General features: G+C 42.1%; 1 long non-coding RNA gene across 2 annotated transcripts in view; it reads left to right on the top strand.

Moving 5' to 3' along the window:
* LOC121398914 overlaps nucleotides 1-2,751 on the top strand; it is a 28,347-nt gene extending 25,596 nt beyond the window's left edge. The window contains exons 8-9 of one of the 2 annotated variants that reach the window (XR_005964614.1): nucleotides 157-267; nucleotides 2,627-2,751. This is a non-coding gene — a long non-coding RNA (uncharacterized LOC121398914). The remainder of the gene's footprint in view (nucleotides 1-156; nucleotides 268-2,626) is intronic. The other variant, XR_005964615.1, reaches the window with a different exon arrangement.
* Nucleotides 2,752-18,634: the final 15,883 nt, after the last annotated feature.

The following is an 18,634-nucleotide window of genomic DNA, read 5'->3' as shown; positions in this document are numbered from 1 at the left end:
CCTTGGCAAATCCGCCCTCGCCTAGGAAACCACGTTGGTTGAAGTCTTGCAGTCTGTAGTTGGTCAACTGCAAAGCTCTGAAAAAGAAATACCCAACATGAAACTCATTTTTATTTCAAATGAAATGTTAATAGTCATAATAATCATCATGTGCAGGTTGCATCTTACTGTGGGTCCTTTGTCACTGCCAGTGGACATCCTTCTGCTGCATCAGGTGGAGTTGGGCTGATGTTTTCTTCATCCACAGATATCTCACTATAAGGAAAAGTAAGTTTGTTATTTTGCGTTTCTATTTACCCTTAGCCGATTCATTCTCCATAATCCTCAATAGCACAGCACCCCATAGCCATAATTCATAGGTGGCTTTGTGCTATTGAATTATGTATTGTGTAATCTCCCAGCCAAAGTGCAGGTGCATATTACCATCTATCCTCTTCTGTGCCAATCTAATACTTTACTTTAATCAGAAGAATAATCCTGTTATTGTGAAGATTTTATTTGATGATAGTATAGGGTAGGGATTTAATCTGGTCTCTAATAAACTCCACAATATCCTCACCTCTCCGATGGCTCTTCGGGTACCTCGTCTACCTCTGGCACTGGTTCTTCAGTGGATTCGTCATGATGATGCTGCAAACAAGGGACAATTGTGCAATGAATGAATGTGGCATCACATGGATATGATAAAAGCAATGTTTATGTTCTGGCCAAGAAATGAATGGCATCAGTATAAAATACTCACTTGGAAAGAATCACTGGCAGGTTCTGAAACGACCTGAACCTCTTCTGCGCTGACCTCTTCTGCGCTGACCTCTTCTGCTAGGAGGTTTACACCAGTGTCACTAGCAGTCTCCACTGCTGCATCTAAAGAGACAGTAAATAAACATAGTGAATGAATTTTCAAATATAAAAACTTTCTTGAACCTAAGGCTTAAGGATGTTTCTTGATTTGGTAAGATGCTATTAATAATCAGTTGTTTGAAAAGTACATGCAAAAGCCATACAATTCATCTATAGTTCTGTGGGGCTTACTTTAATTTCCCATGAAGGGGTAGTGGATGGGATGACACACGTTACCCCATATAATGCCAATAGAAAAGAGGCTAGAGCCTGTTGTGACTCACCTGGAACATGCTCTGCTTCCCTCCGAACTATCTCCTCATTGAGCTTGAGGAGAGAGGAGTAAAGGGCTTTCAGCCTCTTCTCACTGCTCTTCCTCAGCTCCTTCATCAGGGCTCTGGTCTTTCTGTCCTTGGTGGCATGGTACAGATTTTCGGCCCCTGCTGCCATCTTCATCTCCTTCTGGATGACTCTCACCAACTCCTCCTTCATTTCTGAAAGAGAGACACCTACCTGGGGCTCACAAGCATCAAGAGACTGTTTGATGTTGACAGTCTATAGAGAATGGGAAACAATTAATAAACAATGGTTAAGTGCCTGTCACCCATTCCAATTAGAAGAAAAAAGTTTCCTCCTATTGGTTTGGAATGTTTTTTTTTTACAGTTGAATTCTCTCCCTGAATCAGTGGTACAGGCTGACATTAGATAGCTTTAAAGGAGAAGGAAAGTTAAAAAAATAACCTCCCTCTTTCTCTTTGCCATTATCCCCCTCCTGAAACGCCGCATTGAGAATTGCAATGGCTTTACAGTTTTGTGCACTTCCATTCCAAAATTTTTCTATAGTGTAAACTTCCATTGTCAAATTGCCTCCCTGCGCTTTGTCTCTAGTGCGGATGCACTTCTTCCCGTGACCCTGTGGTGTAACCAAACAAGCACGCATATGTCGCTACACAGTGATAAGCATTGGTGTCGCATCTATAGTGCACATTCTTTGAATAAGCCTGTAAGTGCCACAATATGTTTTACAGACCCGAACGCTGGGTATATTTGCGTGTCCTCTGTTCCTGTGCTCGCTTCAAAGCTTCCCTTTGTTACCAGGCAAAGGGGAACATCAATCAAGGTGGAGTAAATGCAGGTAGAGAGAGTTTAGGGATGACGAATGGGCAGATCACGTGACCTAAACGTCATCTCTTCTCGGGAAGACAGGAGATCATAGTGCGATTGCGCAGGGCCACTCTTAGACGGATTGCGCATGCGTGTGCCCTGATTAGAAGGATTTATGGACTGGAGCAAAGACATCCGTTTCTGTGCAGCTCGCCACTATATTTGAAAAACGATTACAAGCGCAAGAATGAATGAAAAACGGAATGAAGAAATGCTTGCTGGTAATAATATTTATATTTTATGGCCAGTAATTAAAGCTTATTTTATTTTAGACTTTCCTTCTTTAAGAAGGAGTTGGATGGCTTTTTAGCAAGTGAATGAATACAGGGTTATGGAAGATAGCCATAGTTCCAGGAACTAGACCAATCGCCATTTTGGTGTCAGGAAGGAATGTTTTCCCCCTCTGAGGCAAATTGAAGAGGCTTCAAATGGGGTTTTTTGCCTTCCTCTGGATCAACTGGCGAAAAAAGTCAAAAGGTTGAACTTGATGGATGTGTGTCTTTTTTCAACCTAACTTACTATGAAACATGATATTTGTCATGAACATCAGAAACTGTTTGTCAATGGGTTTATGAAATATTTCTTATAATCTGAGGAATTTTCTTTTCTATCTGTTGGTAAGGTCTCTAATCGTCAGGCATGAAGCGTCAGCTTGATATTTCCATCTGCCTTACCTCAGAATGCCGGTGCCGACGCAAGATGTTAGAATGTCCGGCACCCATCTTGACGCTCCTGTATGAGAAAAAAAGGTTGGTGTAAGTGGCTGCTTCAGTGGAGATAAAGAATACAACTGTTTGTAGCTGCTGGTAACTACAAGCTCAAGACAAGCACCTCTCTGTAACCTCACTGCTACACATCTGAGCAGGTAGGAAGTTGATATGGGCAAAGTAGTCATTTTATGACATCTTCACACTTCTTATCCCCATTGGTTTAAACCAGTACTAGTATTATTTATTTTCAGCCCATTATTTTCTATTCATGTACTAATTTTATTTCCAAACTGGTGTGTGGTTGTTATGGTAATTAAACTATAGCAACTAAACAGCAGCTGCAAAAGTCTTTGAGTGGCCAAACAAAACATTTCAACTCTTCCTTTTTCCTGTTTAAATTTTTCCTTATTCTCATTTATAATTACACATTGTAATAATGCCACCTACATTAGATACATTTATATCCCTTAAGAGGGATATAAATGAGCTGGAGAGAGTGCAGAGACTAAGTGCAACTAAATTGGTTAGAGGGACGGAAGACTTAAATTATGAGGGTAGACTGTCAAGGTTGGGGTTGTTTTCTCTGGAAAAAAGGCGCTTGCGAGGGGACATGATTACACTTTACAAGTACATTAGAGGACATTATATAGACAAATAGCAGGGGACCTTTTTACCCATAAAGTGGATCACTTTACCAGAGGCCACCCCTTTAGACTAGAAGAAAAGAACTTTCATTTGAAGCAACGTAGGGGGTTCTTTACAGTCAGGATAGTGAGGTTGTGGAATGCACTGCCGGGTGATGTTGTGATGGCTGATTCAGTTAATGCCTTTAAGAATGGCTTGGATGATTTTTTGGACAGACATAATATCAAAGGCTATTGTGATACTAAACTCTATAGTTAGTATAGGTATGGGTATATAGAATTTAATTAAAAGTAGGGGAGGGGTGAATGTATGGATGCTGGGTTTTCATTTGGAGGGGGTTGACTTGATGGATTTTGTCTTTTTCAACCCGATTTAACTATGTACACCTAACTAACTATGTAACATGGCCAGCTAGTGTTATTTGGGGTATGTGCTTATTTGCTGCAGGTTTACCCCTGGAATTGTAGAAAGCTAAGTCCTGCCCTGGGGTCTCTAAGCCCCTGGCTCACAAATGTTTGGGAATATTGAATAATGTCTGGATCTAAAATATATTGAGCAACATGGCAATGTCTACAGCCAAGAAGTGATACCTTACACCATATATAGGGGGGAATAATGCTGCCAAGAAAAGGTAGTTAGAATTGTATTGTATAATGTCATGATCTGGGCTGGCTTGTGATAAGACTACAGATCCCATCATGCATTGAGATTCATTTGTCCTATTAATGTAGAGATCGCTGCATGTACCCAATGTGCCTGCTTCCCATAACCAGCTGTGCTATGATTCGTGCTCCTGCACCATAACACAATAATTCCTAATGCTAGGCATTTGTTTCTTCTGACATTTGCTACTTTTGTTTCTATTGCAGCCCTTTCTAATATACAGTAGAACCCCCTTTTACATTTTTTCAGGGGACCAGAAAAAAGTATGTAAAATCAGGGAAATGTATTAGGGCATAAAATACAGGTGGGACCACAAAATAACAATGTAAAATAAGGGAAAACTTGAATCAGAGCATTTAAAGTGGGGGTTCTACTGTATCATCCACACTAGTGCTGATGCTAGTGACAGTTGCCTTTTAACAGTTGCTTTTGACAGTTGGTAGGATGAGTGGGACCCTAGACGTCAAGTCACAGTTGACATTTAACTAAAGAGAGGCTTAATAAAAGTAAAAAGTATAAAATTACAAGGAACATGAAATACACATTGCCTTAGAGTTACAACTCATAGGGGATGCTGGGAATTGTAGTTCAGCTGTATCTAGAGAAGCACAGGTTTAGCTTAGGGTCAGTGAGGTTTTGCTAGCAGTTACACAAAAAAGGTTGAGCTTGATGGACGTGTGTCTTTTTTCAGCCTCATCTACTTTGTAAAACATTTTACAGAGAAGGGAAATGCAGGATCCTTACCTTCCTCCAGATGATCCTCAATGGGTTGGGCAAGTTGTAGTTATCCTTCTGCCTTTGATGTAAATTAAAAAAAATGGTCTTCTTCGTTCGCAATTCAAACAATGAAAAACTCTAAAAAATCTCGAAAAATCGCAAATCGCTTTATGGGGAGAGAAAAATAGAGAGGAGAAGTTGTGAGCTGAGCCCTCTGCCATATATATCTGTATATACTGGGTTTTCCCTTTCACTATTTTTCCCAATTGTACTGCACTACTGAATATGCTTGCCCCTCTATAAATAACCAGTCACACAAATCAGTAGCAGATTTAATAGAATGAAGCTGATTAGGAGAGATACAAAAGGTTGGTGCAATCAAGGACCCTGGACACCCCTGCCACCCAAGTGTGGGTGATCCTGGTTACCAAATGCACATGTAGGGGGGACTTTACAGAGTAATAGCTAAAAACCCTTTTTGGTGTGGGTGATTGACATAGCAATGAATTGTTGTGATTGGGATTCTTATGTTGGCCATACACAGGCAGGCATACATACAATAGCAGGCAATGGGGGTCAATTTTGAGAGCTTTGGTACCAGGGGTAGTTTTGGGTGGTTTGTCCTCACTCCCTAAGCTTCCATAAATCATTTGGGGCAAACCATCCCTAATTCTCCTTTTGTAATATGTCATCTCCCCCCCCAGATTCTGTAGTAGTTCCACTTACCTCTGAATCCTGAACGGAAATAACTGCCATCCATACCTGAGCCCTCAAGTTAACTTCCCTGGCAACTTTCATCCAATCAGAGCTTCCCTGAGAGTGATGTCATACTGAGCTAAGTCATGGCACCCCAGTCACTGGCAGCCAATCACTTGCTCAGGTACATATGTGACATGTGACCAGTCAAACTTGTGCTTAATGAAACAGAATCAACCCCAAACCTAAGCAGCTTTAGAACCAGGGCCATCATCAAAACTCATGGGCCCCTGACTAGACTCCCCAATCTCCACTGATGGTTGTCCTGCTTAGATCTCCTCTGTCTGGTGACCCACCAGATGTTAACTGAACTACAACTCAGCTACTGCTTGTCACAGGGAATGCTGGACTTGTAGTCTGGCAATGGCTGGACAACTACAAGTATCATCACCAAGTTAGTCAGAAGTATTCTATTAGGGATTAGATTTTTTATTTGACAGCTCTGTATGTTTTACTTGTAATAGGCTTCATGTTGCTAGGCTCTCACCTCATAGCAACCAGGGAATGGCTTTAATAGTCATAGCTAGACATAGTATCCTTGGAAGTTTGCAGGTTTCCAGTTTATATGCAGCTGTGATCACATGGCTAGAGACTGGGATTAGACTTGCAGCCACTGCATTTTGCATTTTGATTCTCAGAGTCACTGGCCCCCAGTTTCCCTCAGTGCACTCTCATGTCTATATTTAGGGCTGTTGGTATTTGATGGGATGTAGGGCCGATCTTAACAAATGCGGGGCGCAATTGGGGCAACTTTGGCAGAGCCAGTAACATTTTCTAGTAGACTTTATGTATGATGATCCAAATTACAGAAAGATCTGTTATCTAGAAAACCACAGGTCCCGAGCCTTTTGAAAAATTTTAGTAGGGAGAGATGGTGCCTATAGTAACAGGGGATAATAGTCTCTGGGAAGGAAGTGTGACTGTGGGATAGCAGGTATAGTAGGGAGAGATGGTGCCTATAGTAACAGTGGGATAATAGTCTCTGGGAAGGGAGTGTGACTGTGGGATATCAGGTAGTAAGGGAGAGATGGTGCTATAGTAAACAGTGGGAAAATAGTCTTTCTGGAGGGAGTGTGACTGTGGGTAGCAGGTATAGTAGGAGAGATGGGTGGCCTATAGTTAGCAGTGGGCAGTAATGGCTCTGGAACTTAGTGAGGGCCAATTTACTGGCATTTTTTTCTTTTGCATATATCTAAAATGTTGTGTGCATTTACAAGTTTAAAAAAATCTCTGCTTTATAGTGTACTTTATGTGGCCCTTAAATGCCCACAGCCTTTCCTGGTGCTTATTTTGGGGTTTTCTATGGAGGTAAGTGAGGTATGAGTTGGCTTAGGGAATGGTTTGGCTTGTTCCACATTGGCTGTAAATATTTAAATATATCATTAATATATATATGTACTATGTGTATATATTATATATATATATATATACTATATATATATATATATATAATAATATAATAATATATATATGTGTGTGTATATATATATATATAATATATATATATATATACCTCAGAAAGATGCTGCTGCACACCGAGGGTTTATTGTGAAAAAAAAGTTAGTCGCTCTTAATTTGAATCGACGTTTCGGTCCTACTCCACCTGGACGCTTTATCAAGAATAGCATCAACAGACCACAGTGGAAAATAATTGTATAGACTCACCCACCATACACCCACCACCAAGCCCGCGCCTCTGTTGGCAGGTGTGTGTGATAATCATTAAGTGAACCTTCAATCAACTGACCATGTGATTTCCAAAAATTTTTTTTTCAAAGGTGCTGTTAAGAAAATACAAAATACAAGCATTATTTGATATAAATTTTTAAAGTGCTACCCTATTAAAAGGCTAAGACCAAGACTTAAGTTACATAATAAATTTCAGAAAGCCTGTTGCTACTATCATATTATCCAGAAGGGAGAAAAAAGAGCAGTATTCACACAACATGTCATTTATATTATATCTTGCCCCTGCGGTTTTGACCCTGATGTTGGTAAAACCCAGAAACTTTAAGAAAGAACGAATGGGAAATCACAGGTCCTCTATCAAAAGGCATTTGAGTTGGGTAACTCAGACCTTCCCCTATCTAAACACTTTTTTGGTTGAAAGGCCAAGTAGATGGCCACCACTTTGAGATTTAATGGGCATTGATTAGTGCCTGAAAGCCAAGTAGGGGTGGTGGACTGGGACCGTATGTCTTACAAAAAAGAAAGTTTAATTGGATAAAAACATTGGATACTGTGGCCCCAAGAGGATTAAAATGAATACTGCTCTTTTTCTCCTTTCTTGATAATGAAGATAGTAGCATACAGGCTTCTAAATTATTAGTAACTTAAAGTCTTGTGTCTTAGCCTTTTTTTAATAGATATATTTTTGCCACCGGTAATGTTGGTTTTAACAATTTATATGACATCTTTAAATGTTTTAACAATTTTATTGGTTTTATAGGTAGCACTGTTAAAATATTTATAATAATAATGTGTATTTTTGTATTTCTTACAGCCCTAAAAAAAACTTTTGAATCAGCATGTCAGTTGATTTGAAGGTTCACTTAATGATTATCACACACAACCTGCAACAGGGGCGTGGCTTGAGTGGTGGGTGTATGGTGGGTGAGTCTATAAATTAATTTTCACTTGTCTGTTGAATGTAGGTCTTGAAATAAAGGTCCAAGGTGAGGACCGAAACGTCGTATCAAAATAAAGGACTAACTTTTTCACAATAAACCGCTGGTTTGTGCAGCAGCATCTTTCTTGAGTGAATAATTGCATTCTGTATTGCACCCAGGTATGTAACTTCCTTATGTGTGTGCCCTAGCTTCCGTTGCATATATATATATATATATATATATATATATATATATATATATATATATATACAACCATCATACTATATAGGTAACATACACACCACACACACAACAAACACACACACACACACATTTATTACACATTTTATACCACACACAAACCACATATACACACCACACATATATATATATACACCACACATATAATTATAACACACACACACAACATATATATATAAACACACCACACACATTATACACACATCCACATATAACAACACACACACACTACCACATATAACACACACACACACATATACACAACACGACATAATACACACACAATATATAGGCTACCAGGGCAGTAGTAGGCAATCTGTGCATGTGACCCCAGGGTGAGATATAACCAGAATTAGTGCAAAGGAGAAACAGTGAATGTCTGGGAGATTAGAGCTTTTGTACCCAGTTGCCAATATACTTTAAATTGTTGGCTTGCCTTTCAAAATTGGATTGGAGGGAGTTAAATATTCAGCTCCAGGAGGAGCCGAGGTATGACGCCTTGTTCAGAGACTCACTCAGAGTCCGGAGCTGTAATGTAGTATTGAAGCAGATGGTGGAAAACGGGTCTCATGATGGGTCCTAGGGCCCAATTGGCGCTCAAATCGGCCTAAGACCGGGCCTGAATGGTTACAACTGGCCCTCTTTTCTCCTGGGACTCCCGAGGGTCTGTTTCCCCTATTAACCCCTGCCAGTAGCCCATACAGGCTTTGGGGTAATGGCAAAGAGGTGGGTTCTGGTATCAGCCAATACAAGTGAGCTACATGTGACACAGAACCAAGGCCACCATCATATCTCATGAGGGGTCCCTGATTGGACTTCCCCATTCCTACTCATGTGGCGCTTGCTGAGAGTCGGTCTCTGGTGGCCTGCCGTTCGTGAAAATGAGCTACACTCAGCTACTGGTTATTATAAGAATTCTGGGAATTGTAGTTTAGCAATGGTCAGTGAGCACAGCTTATAAGATCACTGAGGCAGATAGAAAGTATTTCTATTGGGAAAATAATTTTTAGTTGACTACAGATCTTCAATTTCAACTTTAATAGTTCTCTGGTTTCTAAGGTCTCTCTCCCTAGCAACCGGCAGTGGCTTTAATAGGCTTTGCATGGTGCAGTGTCCCTGGAAGCTTGCAGCCAAATTGGCAGTTCCTGTATCTGGTGCTGCCAACCGTGGACCTGTAAAGTTGGTAATTTGATGCAAGTTATTAATCAGAAAAGGCAATGTTATAGGAAGGATTTTTTTTCCACCAAAATGATCCACAGAGCAAAGGATTATGATCAGTTTTTATACTTAATCTTAATTTTGTTAGAGTTCACTCCTGTTGGCCCGCTAATTCTCCTGGGCCCCTCTTGAGGTGGCAGGGTCTCTGCCAAATCGACTTTTTTATTCTATTAAACCTGTTACTGATTATTATCTGGTTATTTATAAGGAAGCAACATGTTCAGCTAGCGCAGTACAATGTGGGATGCGATACAGAAAGGGACTGCTTTATAATTAACTAATTCAGCGTCGCAGCTCAATGAGTGTCCTTTTCTATGTTTATTGTATCAAGAAAGTCAAAATATTCCCCCATATCCTCCGGCATAAAAAGACGATAATCAAGAACTGAGACTGACGCTGACGAGTCTTAAAGTGAGCATCTTGATGGTTGTGGGGTTCTGGCTAAGTCCTAATTTTAAAAACAACATAGTGGCGAATGAATCAGATACAACCTGCTTGCTCCATAGACAATATGACTTAGTAGGGGTAATCGTTTTGTGAGTCACTAGGTCCATGTCTATTCTGGACATGGTTAAGTGGGGAGGCTGAGAAACCTGAGAACTGTTGGGTTGGCAGGGTTGCATATGCCTCCAACAATCCCCAGGGAGCTCACCAGGTTTATTGAAAGTTTGTGGGGGTTTTCCGTAGTTGTTTTCCCTGCTTTGTGCCCATCTGTCATCTTCTGGATCCAAGCACAGTGTTAGAATCCCCCCATTGCTAGCAAGTAGCTCTGGGGTGGGACCCTCGGAAACTCTGCCGCTAGTTGATCACTGTCCATGTTTTATACGGAGTGGGGAATGTACACCAGATGCCTCAACATTTAGCAATGTCCCATGAAACAAAATAGAAATAAACCCAGTCGGCTCCATAGTACATCCAGCGGTTTGAAAGGGGAATGTTCTTTGCTAATAAGTATTGCTACCCCTGAGGAGTGGGGTTTGTGTGAGTGGCATGGTAGGTGCTAGCCCCACCCATGGTTTTTTGATGGATAAGATCTAGGTGGGTTTCCTGGTAGCACACCAGCTTGGCGTTTTTTCCCTTTTACAAGAATCCTATACAGTGGTGTGAAAACTATTTTGCCCCACTTCCTGATTTCTTATTCTGTTTGCATGTTTGTCACACTTAAAATGTTTCTGCTTCATCAAAAGCTGTTAACTATTTAGTCAAAGAATAACAATAAATTGAAACACAAAAATGCAGTTTTTAAATGAAGGTTTAACGTTAATTAAGGGAGAAAAAAACTCCAAAATCTACATGGGCCCTGTGTGAGATTGCCCCCTTGTAAAAAAATAACTTAAACTGTGGTTTATTCACCACCTGAGTTCAATTTTCAAAGGTTATAAAGCCATTTCTAAAAGCTTTGGGACTCCGCAAAACCACAGTGAGAGCCATTATCCACAAATGGCAAAAAACATGGAAACAGTGGTGAACCTTCCCAGGAGTTGGCCGGCCTAACCAAAATTACCCCAAGAGCGGCAGAGACCCAACTCATCCGAGAGGCCACAAAAGCCCCAGGACAACATCTAAAGAACTGCAGGCCTCACTTGCCTCATTAAGGTCAGTGTTCACGACTTCCACCATAAGAAAGAGACTGGGCCAAAAAACGGCCTGCATGGCAGATTTCCAAGGCGGCAAACCACTTTTTAAGGCAAAAAGAAACATAAGGCTCTTTCTCCAATTTTGCTAAAAAACAATCTCAATGATTGCAAGACTTTTGGAAAAATTACGCTTGTGGACCGACGAGACCAAAAGTTGAACTTTTTGGAAGGTGTTGCGTCCCGTTACCAATCTGGCGTAAAAAGTAACTACAGCAATTTCAGAAAAAGAACATCAATACGCAACAGTAAAAATATGGTGGGTGGTAGTGTGATGGTCTGGGTTGGTTTTTGCTGCTTCAGGACCTGGAAGATTGCTGTTGATAGATTTGGAACCAAATGAATTCTAACTGGTTATCCAAAAATCCTGGCCATCTGTTCGTCAAACTCAAGCTGAAGCGAATCTTGGGTGCTGCAGCAGGAACATGACCCAAAACACGACCAGCAAATCCACCTCTGAATGGCTTGAAGAAAAACAATTCTGCAAAGATGAGTGGGCCAAAATTCCTCCAGAGCGCTGTAAAAGACTCGTTGCAAGTTATCGCAAACGCTTGATTGCAGTTATTGCTGCTAAGGGTGGTCCAACCAGTTATTAGGTTCAGGGGGCAATTACTTTTTCACACAGGTTTGGATTTCTTTTCACCCTAAATAATAAAACCCTCATTTAAAAACTGCATTTTGTGTTTACTTGTGTTATCTTTGACTAATAGTTAATGTGTTTGATGATCAGAAACATTTTGTGTGACAAACATGCAAAAGAATAAGAAATCAGGAAGGGGGCAAATAGTTTTTTCACACCACTGTATATATATATATATATATATATATAAATGTAAGTGCTTTGTTGCTGTTATTATTTATTTTTTTGTTCCATCCTGGTTTCCTTCTCCCCCCCCCCCATCTACCTAATTTAGTTAATCTGGTACACCCATCATATATGCTTGCCCCTTCAATTCATGCTGGGGTGGATCGATCTCCCAACATCAGCTTGGCTACAACATGCCTAACTCCCGGTATTTTCCGTTTCCGCAGCCCCGTGTCCCAGTCCTGTACATTCAGCCCATGCTAGAGTCCAGTGTTGTAGGCCAATGGTATAGTCCACCTTATTAGTCTAGCATTACAGTCCAATGTTCTAGATCAACTTTGGTGCCCAAAATTGAAAGATCAGTAAAATAAACCAAACTTGTAATCCAATGGTGCCATCAAACTGGGGTAGTCAAGTTTTGTAATCCATAGCATAGGCTGCCTTCTGCCTGGAACGGGTTATAGTCAGACTTAGGGGTCGGTTCCTGCCCAGCAAGCCTGAAAAGCTGATCATTGGTATTCTCCAGCGGCTTTCCAATAGGTCTTCCAGTCATTTTCTTTCAGAGTATCACCTTATGTGGGGTTGTCACGGGGAGGGTATGCTGCTTCGCCTTGTCCCCTACTTCCTGCCATCTAGCCAGTTTGTTTATCTCTTGTGGGCTGGTGAAGAAGAGGGTTCTGCCATCAGCTATGACCATCAGTCATGGCGTATTCAAGCTTGGCCTCCTGGAGTCGCCTTTTGGCTTCAAAAAACTTAGCCCACTGCTTTTGTACCTTAGTTGAGAAGTCAGCATAGATTGATATAGTATGTGCTTGGGTACCTAAGTGGGCCTTTGTTGCAGGCTAGCTTTAGGATGCTGTCCCTGTCTTTGGCATTTTAACAGCTTGGCAATAAGCGTCCTGGCTGGACCCCCCAGGGGCGTGGGCCTGGAGGGAATTTTATGGGCCCGTTCTATGGTGAATGTGGTGGCCAGGTTAGGCGTCCCCAGTACTCTTTCAGCCACTCCTCAAGTTTTCCAGAGCAGTGCCCTCCTCGTGTTCCGGGAACCCCACAAATCTGAGGTTGTTCCTACTCAGCCTATTCTCTAAGTTGTCCGCCTTATGCTGAGACTCCATGAGAGCTTGGCGCAGATCCTGGACCGCGCCGGGTATATTCGGCTTGCGCAGTTTCTGCATGTCCTGCTTTATTATTGACAGGTCCAGCTTTATCTCTTCAGTTTTTGAGGGAATGAGTGCGGTACAATGCCTCCTTAGATGCTCGGATCTTGAGTAACAGGTCCTGCATGGTTGGTTCTGCTGCCGATGGTAACCAGGAGCACGCTCCATGCTGCGCTGCTTCTTCAGGCTCGTCACCATCTTGGACGTCCCAACTCCCCCTTGCATAACGATCAAAACCGGTTAGCTGCTTCTGAAGCTCGTTTCTGAGCCCGGTTTTGCCTCATTATTGATCGCTGTGGTAGAGGGGCTCTCTGGTCGCAATACCGGTCCGTGGCTGCTCTGGTATAATGCAGTATTTACAAGGTATAGGCCTGGGCAATGGAGCGTTCAGCAAGTGCGTCTCCTCACATCGGCTGCTGGCCACGCCCCCCCCCACTATGCCACATTTAAACTGTTTATATATGGCATCCCAGGTTTTGCATACATGTCAATAAATTACCAGCCATCATAAAGGTGTAGTTGCCCAAATGACTCATCCGCTAGTTTATCCCTTTCCAAAATGAAAAATCTGAGCTGGAACAAATATGAAACACTATGTGCTGGAGGATTGGCCAATTGGGAAACATCTAGCTCTCCTTGTCTTTGTAATCTGTTATTCTTTATCTTCCCTTCAGACCAGTGCAGTTACCCATCTGTAGGTTTGGCCAAATTGCCATATGTTTTGTCCACCCATTATCACAGTACTAAGCCTTTTTCTATGGCCAGTGGTAGGTACCAAATGTGTGGTGCTATTTATTAAGGCCTTGGCTAATGGATATCTCTTTATCACATAGAGTGCATCAAAATATGGCAGGACATCTATACGGCCCAATCCATCCATGGAACTCGTTAATGCAACCACTCAATTTGCTTTCCCTTTTTCAACAGCAGTGTGTCGCTGGCCCTATCATTGGGTAGCGAGAAAAACTGAACCACCGAAAAACAAGTCCCCAATTGCCGAAGTCACAAAAAGAGCTGAACTACAGAAGCCGTGAAGAGACTCGAAGTCACGAAAGAGCTGAACTTGAAGTCCTGAAGCAGCGGAAAGTCCCAAAGTCACTAAAGAGCCAAACTTGGAGGTCCCGAAGCCATGAGTTCAGTTCTATTGGACACCAATGTATGTGTTTAATTTCTTTTAAAGCCCTAGCCACCAATGTATTATTTAATACTCTACAGGGCCCTGCCACCATGTTAGTTTTTTTTTTAAAATATTCTCTGGGGCCCCCGGTTTTTTTTTTTTTTTTAAACTTGCAAGAAGGGCCCTGGTGCCAACATTTATTTTTAATTTATGGGGGGACCTGACCACCAATCCCACCCGCAAATGTTTTTTTTTTTTTTTAAATGTGGGTCCCTTACCCCAAATTTTTTTTTTTGTATAGGGGGACCCTTACTATCAATGGCTTTTTATAACTTGTGTGTGGGGAGTTTAGCATTTTAGCACTGATGTCTGTGTGGTCTTTTAACTGTGGGGTGGGGTTTGTGAGGTGGGCGTGGCTCAGGGGCCCCAGAAATTTTTTGTTGAACTGGGCCCCTTGATTTTTAATGGCGGCCCTTGGGATGTCTGCTGCTTATATGGAACACACCAGAGAGGGTCTATGGGACAGAGCCTTTAAAGTTGTCCTTTTTAAACAAGGATGCACCAACTCTGGGATTCTGTCTGGACAAACCCTAGCACTTTATACAGGGTTTAGATTTGGACTATTTGTTGGCCACATTGAAGTCGTGTGAGTTTTAGGTACTGTTAGGAATGGGTTGACAAATCCAAGCATGCTTAACAAAGGTGCTACCCATAAACCGCAAGGGCTTGGCCCTACTTGCATTTGTCACATGTGCCAGTAAAATTTCTTACATTCTTTATTGTGAGGGCGCCGATCTCTCCATCATTGAGCACCGGGCATTTAAGAATCAGAAGGCCAGGATGTGCAGGTTTGGGTTTGTTCCTGTATAACTTTAAATTAAAGTGCCAGAAGGTTCGGATCGGATGCGCGGTTGTGAGAGGACAGGTGCGGGTTATGAGTGGACGGATGTGGGTCTGCTTTTTTGTCGACCCGGACTTCACTAACAGTGATGATCTATAGGAAGCTCCGATAAAGAGGCCTCACTACAGAGGAGCAGACCCTGGAGATACAGCGGCACCGTAAGGCCCTAATTCATATACAGTTTCAATAAATGATGGTAAAACAAGTCAACCTCTAAACATTTTGGGGGCCTTAAAATAATTTGCTGTGGGCCCAGTAATATCTAGTTACGCCACTGAATATAGTATTCACTATTACCTACAAGATTTGGGGGATGTGATTTTCAGTTATGTTATATGTCTCCTTTAACTTCCCATATATACGCCCAGCATAAGTCATATCCCTCTATAGCAGGGCTGTCCAACTGGCGGCCTGCGACCCCCATTTAAATGGCCCTCCACATCAAAGTCTGCCTGCTGTGTCTGTTTACCATTGCAAGATTTAAAAGGTATCACTACAGAGATTAACTGGCCCTGCATTGTTTAAACATCAAATTCAGACTAATCCCCTGTATTGTTCACACCTGTGATCCCCTTTTATTGTTCACAAATTGTGACACCTCTAGTGTTCACTCCCCTAAAACTGTACTATTCAATGTATTGTTGAGTACCATTCACGACAGCAGGTTACTGCATTAGGCTGTTTATTATGTCACCACATGGTGGTGACATAATAAACAGCCTAATTGCAGTTAACCTGCTGTCGTGAATGATTCCATACTTACAATACATTGGATATATACAGGGTGCCAGAGACCATCCAGGAACCATCACAGAAGTGGCATAATCACTAATCAGTGTAAACCCTCTGTAGACCTGTACTATTCACACCTGAGACCCAGACTGAAAACTGCCCACATTGTTCACTGTTTACACTTTATTCAGAATGCAATGGTGCAGCCAGCACTGTCACTGTATGTAGTACATCTTGAGTGGTCTTGATTTTCCTGTCTCCTGCTCTGTTCTGCTTCCCTATGCTCCCTGTGTGTGTCATACTTGCCGGCTCTTTGCACCCTGTGTTTGCCATACTCTGCCTGACCTATGATCCCAATGGAACATAAGCCTGGTATTTGTTCTGGGGGTTTGTTAGCATTTGAAAATTATTGTTAGGGGCCCCTAAGGTGTTTAATCATATGCTGGAGAACTGTATTATACACAGGGGAAGGGGAGCATATGGATTTAAGGGTAGGTCTTAATAGGACTTAACTTTGTTCCCATATGAGTGGCATCCCTGCTGGTGCCGGGCCAGGTAGTTTGGCACCCTAGGCAAGAGCTTCAATCAGTGCCCACCCCTGTCCTGCATTACCATTTACCTCCTTACAATGATGGTTTTTAAATAAAGAAAGCAAGAAAATGTGCAATACTTTTTCAGTTATATTACTGTGCCTTGTACCTGTACCAGCAAGCCCAGCAGCCATCCATAATAAAGCCCCCCTGTACCTGTGCCAGTAGCCATCCATCATACTGCCCCCCATACCTGTGCTAGTAGCCATCCATTATACTGCCCCCCATACTTGTAGCCTCAAGCTAAGCAGCCATCCATCATACAGCCCTTCAGCAGCCATCATATTGCCCCCAATCTGTTCCTGTGCCAGCAAGCAGCAAGTATTATGTACCTGTCCTAGAGAGCTGCCTACCCCTAGTTCTGGCCCTGATCCCTGCAGTGAGCACTAACCATCTGCTTTTTTTGGTGTGCTATTAATGTGGACATGGTCTTGCAGTAAAATGAGTGTGGTTTAAAGTAGGTATGGTCTAAAAACAGGGAGTGGCTAACATTGGCTTCCATTATCGGCCCTCCACTATGTAGATTAGAAAAATTCCGGCCCTCTGTACCATATCAGTTGGACAGCACTGCTCTAAAGTATTGCCTAAGGGAAGCCACGTGGCAGCCCCAACCGATAAGTACAAATTCAAATAAGCACAAAATTAATGCTTTCATAGATCACATATGCAAAACAGATTGTATGTATCAAAACTATTGTAGATAAAAATAGGATTTTGGGGCAGTTTAGGAAGGGTGTTTCAAAAGCCTCAATTTCTTACCCCAAACTTAGTATCCACCCATATTTTCATGTGTTTTCTCCTTCACGCTGTATTACTTGTGTGCAGAAAGATCAGTGTTTCAAACACCTCTGTGTTTCTTTTTATGGTCTTAATCAGAGATGTAGCTATAGGGGCACAGAACTAGTAACTATAATGTAGATTTGGGAAGCACTGACAACAGCAGGATGACTGTTATTAAGCTTGAAAAAGGGCCTGTGAGCCCGAAACATGTCCTGTGGATGCACAGTAAAAGCTTAATTGCAGTTATCCTGCTGTTGTGACTGCTTCCAAAATCTACATTATATTGTATGAACATCCTCCCAAACATTAAAGGGTAATTAGAGACCACTGGGTGCTTTTATGGTCACTAACTAGCCCAGGCTTCAAAACGTGTGTGTTATATAGTTGTAGATCAATGTAATAATGCAGTCTATAACCACTTTATACAGTGCCAGCTGCAACAAGCGCATTTTTCAGAGGCCACTCATTGAAGTAGTGCTTCTTCACTTTCATCCTGGGGCTGCCTCACTTGGGGCCAGCTGGGAACTTCTGCTTCAGCTACCAGTTCACTTCACAGGGGCGCTCATCCCAGCGCACTCTTCCATTTGGATTACACGCTATATAGTTCAGGGTATGCTCACCTGGTCTAGCCCGCTTCTCCCTGCTATTAAAGGTGATTGGTCAATGTAGCTATCTATACCCTGTGTACCTCAGGAACCACCTCTTAAAGGTACAGAAACAGTGTATCACTCAAGCTCTGCTAGAGCTCATTCAAAGTACTGTATGCCTACTGAAGTGAAGGAAAATTGGCTCAGGACCTTCTTTGGGTAAAGAGAGCTGAGGATACGGGCTTTCCTCTTTCCTTAAACCTAGTGCCTACTTCACTCTCGTCGGGCACAGGCCAGCCAAGGTGCAAACACAGACTCAATACCAACAAGTAGAAGCAGTTTAACGTAAAACACATACTGCACACCTTTCGTGTTTACAAAGTCTCCTATGACAGCTATTTGTTTTGAACTCTACCCATTCTTTCCAACCACGACTTTCAAACCCTGCATGTGACATGGTGAGCTGGCCAAAAAAGGTAGGTTATGGGAGAAGGGGCTGGTGGTAGAGTAGACGCCTGCCAAAAACCTGAGCATCCCCTATCAGACATTGAAGCATTACACAAATCCTAAGAACAAATCAGTAAATGTTTCTCTGCCTGGTCGCTGTGAACCCCACAATATGAATACCTGACCAGCTATGAAAGGGAGAGTGGGATCCATTCTTTATTCTGAATACGGCTGCAACATTTCACAATTAGATATCTTAGGGCCTTAAATACATTCATAATTTTGTCTTGTGCTTTTATAG

The sequence above is a fragment of the Xenopus laevis genome, chromosome 9_10S, assembly GCF_017654675.1.
Source record: "Xenopus laevis strain J_2021 chromosome 9_10S, Xenopus_laevis_v10.1, whole genome shotgun sequence".
NCBI lineage: Eukaryota > Metazoa > Chordata > Amphibia > Anura > Pipidae > Xenopus > Xenopus laevis.
This window is presented reverse-complemented; position numbering and strand designations above follow the sequence as displayed.